This window comes from Papio anubis, chromosome 1 (assembly GCF_008728515.1).
Source record: "Papio anubis isolate 15944 chromosome 1, Panubis1.0, whole genome shotgun sequence".
In the NCBI taxonomy this organism is placed as follows: domain Eukaryota; kingdom Metazoa; phylum Chordata; class Mammalia; order Primates; family Cercopithecidae; genus Papio; species Papio anubis.
The window spans coordinates 186,641,997-186,648,120 of NC_044976.1; the positions used below are offsets into that span (position 1 = coordinate 186,641,997).

The 6,124-nt window shown below is 43.8% G+C and overlaps 1 pseudogene across 1 annotated transcript; it reads right to left on the reverse strand.

Moving 5' to 3' along the window:
• Positions 1-995: 995 nt before the first annotated feature.
• LOC101014230 lies at positions 996-2,069 on the reverse strand (annotated as a pseudogene). The gene has a single exon (XR_641026.3). The product of XR_641026.3 is annotated as a surfeit locus protein 1 pseudogene (transcript).
• Positions 2,070-6,124: the final 4,055 nt, after the last annotated feature.

Sequence of the window (6,124 nt, forward strand, 5' to 3'; positions counted from 1 at the left end):
TAACTTCTCTGCAGCTGTTGGCACCTCCCATGTACCTTCTGTTTCAAAATCTCTTCTGTATCTTCTAGTTGCCATGTTCTCTTGTATTTCTTATTACTCCTTCATCTCTTTGTAGTTTTCTCTTGCCCTGCCCATCTCTAAACTGTTAGTGTTCCCTAGCAGTTATCCTTGGCCCTCTTCCAGTTTCATCTACTCCCCAGACAATACAGACAATGACTTCAAACTCTATTTCCCACTGTATTGATCAGCCCTTCTCAGTTGCTTCTGCAAGGACATTAAGCTCTAGTGCCCTTAGGTATGACTTGTATATCATTTTTTTTTTTTTTTTTTTTTTTTTACGATGAGGTAAGAGCTTTACACAAAATATTGTCATGCACAAATCATTTTACCAAATAACTGGCTGGCTTAACTTATGAGAAGTTCTGACGATCAGCTTGTAACAGTGCAACAGAATAACGCAACTAATAACCTTGAAAATATCAGAAAACAAGTCTGACCGCCTCTTTCTGTCTTTTCAGATCCGCCGTCACTGGGGCGGCAATGTCCTGGGTCCCAAGTCTGTGGCTCGTATCGCCAAGCTCGAAAAGGCAAAGGCTAAAGAACTTGCCACTAAGCTGAGTTAAACGTACACTGTTGAGTTTTCTGTACATAAAAATAATTAAAATACAAATTTTCCTTCAGCCAGCGTCTGTTGAGTATCTTCGGTTGAATCTTATTTGGGGCTAAGAAGTACCCTTTTTTTGAGATAGCCTCACTCTGTTGCCCAGGCTGGAGTTGCAGTGGTGTGATCTCACAGCAACCTTCGCCTCCCAGGTTCAGGATATTCTGGTGCCTCAGCATCCCAGGTGGCTGGCTGATTCATGTTAGCCAGGCTGGTCTCAGCTCTTGACTTCAAGTGAGCCACCGCACCTGGTCGTTCCCGCCCTTATATATTCTTACACCAGGCGTTTTGTTTCCTAGAGATGTAACTTGCTGGGAAAGTTCTTTGGACTGAAACCAAGCCAGGATTTTATTAACCAGTCATGAGCTCATTTAAGGTAGAAGGCCAGAACTTTATACTAGCAGCACATGATCCAGCATAAAGGCAGTCTTTTTACTTCATTATTCAGGGACAGGGCTTTAGCAGCTGATCTGTCACACACCAGGTGTCCCACGTAGGAATTTCTTAAACCACAGGTATGATGTAGCTGCAGAGAGTCCATACTAGGTCACGATGTACTGCAGATGCTCGTTCCTCAGAGTAACTCTGGTTTGCCCTCCAATGGGTCCTCCAGGGACTGTGCTCTGGAAGTTGGCGTCAATGAAAATGGGCTCTGCGCCTGTGATTCTGGCCATAGCTTCCAGGTCCCGGTAATACCAGTGGTTCCTTTCTGGATTGTTCTCGGGGACAAAAGGTTGCCTGGTTTCTGTCAGCCTCACCATCCCAATGAGGTCCACTTCTCCCTCAATCTGGCCTTTCTGCCGGGTTTCAGGATTCACTTTCTTCCTGGGAACGAACCCTCTATTAACCAGGATGGTGGTTCCCAGGTCAGTGCAGTGGAAGGGAGTGACCACATAGGCCCCACTCTGAGTTGAGGAGGAGATGCGGCCGGCCTCCCAGGCCTCCCGGACAGGGTCCACCATGGTCCGGGGCATCATATACAGCTCCTTGGAGTGGTCAAAGCACCCCTTGACCTTCACTGGCCTATACTCCATATTTTTCAGTTCCATTGGGTCTGCTGGCAGAGGGACAGGCTCAGCCAGAACTCGAGACTCCAACTCTGCAATCAGGTTCAGCTTCCACTTCCGACGTTGGACCTGCCATGTCCCCAAGCCAAAGGCAGTCACAGGGATGAGGAGCAGGACCCACTGAAGAAAGGAGTCATCTTCCGCTTTTGTGGCAGATGCTTCTGCTGCAGAACTGCCACATCTCCTTGGCCTCCAGGCCACCCCTGGGCTCGGGGACACCCCGAGGACGCTCCTCCAGGCGGCGCTGGCAGGGGCCCGTCCCAGCCCCGCCGCCCGCAGCCCCAGCTGCATCGCAGCCACCGCCGCCATCGCACCCGGCCCCGCGGGCGACTTGTATATCATTAATGGACTTCTCGCCTATGTATCTAGAATGTGAGTAGTTGTCAATCATTCTAGGAAATAATTGAGAAAAATCGTCATGCAAATAATTTTATGTAGGACTTAATTCTTTCCAAGAACACTTCTTCAGGCTGATTGGCACTGGACCCATAAAGCCAACTGCCTAGTAGACATCTCCACTTGGTTGTTTCACGGATATCTCAAAACCCACAGTTCAACAATACATCTTATTACAGCTCTCATAATTCCTCTCCCCTGTGTTTCCTATCTTGATAAAGACCATCACTATATTACTACTTCCTGATTTTTCCATTATTAGATGTAACCTATTGATTTTCTACTGTAGGAGATGAGGATGGGATGTTCTCTTTCACATATATCCCTGTTCCCAGCATATACTTTCCATCTCTCCATCCTACTTGTAATTTAGAATTTTGGTAGCGTAAATATTACTTGCTTATATTATGATGACTATGTAAACATGTTTTGTAACTGAGCCATGTAATGTACTATAATGACTTTTCCTTTCTTGCACAACTTTCTGGTTTCCTTGGAGTTAGTTGTCTTTTGTTTATTTGCTTAGATTTTTATGAGTGCATCTTTAGTTTTTTCTGTATACTTACCAGTAATTCAGCTGATTGGAATCTCTGTGTCTAGGAGTAGACTCATGGTCTTCATTCATATTTCCACCAATTGTATAACCCCTCTTGGTATATTAGGTATCCTATCAATTTTCTATCAATTTCTCTTTCTTGAAGAAACCATCCTGAAGCCTTCTAACCGGCTCCATCCTGAGCTTCCAGCTCTCCAACTATATTACAAGACTGTTCATCTTGTTAACTCTGCTCGCCATCATCATGGGGATGCCACTCATCTCTCTCTGTTGCTGGATCCTTTTTAGCAGGTTTTTTAAATGTTTCATATCTCAAAATGTCTTTATTTTACCCTAAGTAGGAATTTGGCTGTTATAGAGTTTTAAGTTGTACTGCTGTCCCTCTGTATTTTGGAGGCATCATTCCATTGCCTTCCAATTTTCAGTGTTGATAAGGAGAAGTCTGATGTAATTCTGAATCTTGATCCTTTGTATGACATCTTTTCCCCATCTCAAAAATTGTAGATTTCCATTTTTCATTTGTGTTATTCTGAAATTGCACAGTGATGACCCTCTGTGTGGTTTTATTTTCATTCATTGTACAGAACTCTGGTACTCATGTCTTTTGGTTCTAAGAAATTTTCTGATTTAATTATTGATACTTTCCTTCTCTTCAATTTATCTTTTCTCTCTGTCTGGAAATTTTTATTTGGATGATGGATAGTTTTTAAAATCTTTTCTCTCCTATTTCCTTTTGCTTTTATGTTCTTCTTTCTGGGAGAGTTCATTAACCTTATGTTCCAAAGCTTCTATTGAAATTTTTATTTCTACTTTTACATCTTTAATTTACAAGAGCTCTCTTTTTGTTCTCTGGGTGTTATTTTTATAGCATCATATTCCTGTTTCTTTGAAGCAGTACCCTCTTTTGCCTCTCCATGGATATTAATAGTAATATATTATTTAAGTTTTTCTTCCTTTGTTCTCTACCTTGTCTAAGCTGCTTATTTCTGTTTGTTTTTATCTCTATCTTTTATATTTGCAACTTTTCTCAGCCAATCTTTGGTGTTCGAAGAAGTTGATTGGGAGCTCTCAGTCTATGGATGAACTTGTAATCTTCATTTTTGATATCTCACTGGGCTCCCTGGGAAAGCCCTGATGTTAGTAACTTTAGATCATTTTTCTTGGGTTAGTCATATTTCCAGAGAAGGCTCTTTTAATCTCCTTCTCAAGTATAAAGATATCACTATTAAAATTCTAAGAGCCTGTTAGGAGATGAAGACTTAGGGTGTCTCAATTTCAATATGTAAACTTTTGCTAACTCACCACATTTTCCGTATGATATTCCCATACCCAACTCTACATGGCATCTAATTTATTCCCTTGAGAAAATAATCCTCCAGTCTTCTGTCCAAGTGGAAGTGGGAAGTCATCTTATTATACAAAGGAGAAATGATTTGGGAGTCCAAATCTTTCTTTATAAGAATTTGAGGCCAGGTGTGGTGGCTCATGCCTCTATTCCCTCCCTTTGATAGGATAAGGCAAGAGAATCCCTTGAGCCCAGGAGTGCAAGACCAGCCTTGGAAAGAGTGAAATCCCATCTGTACAAAAAAATTAAAAATTACAGGGTCACTTTCAAGATGGCCATATAGGAACAGCTCCAGTCTACAGTTCCCAGTAAGATCAACAGAGAAGATGGGTGATTTCTGCATTTCCAACTGAGGTACCTAGTTCATCTCATTGGGACTGGTTGGACAGTGGGTGCAGCCCACACAGGCTGAGCTGAAGCAGGGTGGGGCATCGCCTCACCTGAGAAGCACAAAGCGTTGGGGGATTTCCCTTTCCTAGCCAAGGGAAGCCATGAGTGACTGTACCTGGAGGAACAGTACACTTCTACCCAAATATTGCATTTTTCTCATGGTCATCACAAGTGGTAGAACAGGAGATTCGCTTCTGTGCCTGGCTTGGTGGGTCCCATGCCCTCAGAGCCTTGCTCACTGCTAACGCAGCAGTCTGAGATCGACCTGGGATGCTGGAACTTGGCAGTGGGAGGGGCACCCACCAATGCTGAGGCTTGAGTAGGCGGTTCTATGCTCACAGTGTAAACAAAGCAGCAGGGAAGTTCGAACTGGGCGGAGCCTACTGCAGCTCAGCAAGGTCTATTGCCTTCCTAGATTCCACCTTTGTATCTGAGCAAAAGGCAGCAGACAACTTCTGCAGAATTAAACTTCCCTGCCTGACAGCTCTGAAGAGAGCAGTGGTTCTCCCAGCATGCATGGGGTTCAAACTCCGATAATAGACAGACTGCCTCCTCAAGTGGGTCCCTGACCCTCATGTAGCCTGACTGGGAGGCACCTCCCAGTAGGTGCCAACAGACACCTCATACAGGCAGGTACCCCTCTGGGACAAAGCTTCCAGAGGAAGGATCAGGCAGCAATATTTGCTATTCTGCAGCCTCCACTGGTGATACCCAGGCAAACAGGGTCTGGAGTGGACCTCTAGCAAACTCCGACAGACCTGCAGCTGTGGGGCCTGTCTGTTAGAAGGAAAACTAGCAAACAGAAAGGAATAGCATCAACATCAACAACAAGGACATCCCCACCAAAACCCTATCTGTACATCACCAACATCAAAGACCAAAGCTAGATAAAACCACAAAGATGGGGAGAAACCAGAGAAGAAAGGCTGAAAATTCCAAAAACCAGAACACCTCCTCTCCTCCAAAGAAACACAACTCCTCGCCAGCAAGGGAACAAAACTGGATGGAGAATGAGTTTGATGAGTTCACAGTACAAGAACTTTCTTGAAGCGAACACAAGCTTCAGTAGCCAATTCGATCAAGCAGAAGAAAGGATATCAGTGATTAAAGATCAAATTAATGAAATAAAGCAAGAAGACAAGATTAGAGAAAAAAGAGTGAAAATAAATGAACAAAACCTCCAAGAAACATGGGACTATGTGAAAAGACCAAATCTACATTTGATTAGTGTACCTGAAAGTGACGGAGAGAATGGAACCAAATTAGAAAACACTCTTCAGGATATTATCCAGGAGAACTTCCCCAAACTAGCAAAGCAGGCCATTATTCAAGTTCAGGAAATACAGAGAACACCACAAAGATACTCCTTGAGAAAAGCAAGCCCAAGATACATAATTATCAGATTCACCAAGGTTGAAATAAGGAATAAATATTAAGGACAGCCAGAGAGCAAGGTCGGGTTACCCACAAAGGGAAGCCCATCAGACTAACAGTGAATCTTGTTGGGAGCAAGCCCCCCAAAATCTGGCCATAAACTGGCCCCAACACTGGCCGTAAACAAAATCTCTGCAGCACTGTAACGTGTTCATAATGGCCCTAACACCCATGCTGGGAGGTTGTGGGTTTACGGAAATCAGGGCAAGGAACACCTGGCCCGCCCAGGGGGGAAGACCATTTAAAGGCATTCTTAAGCCACAAACAATAGCATA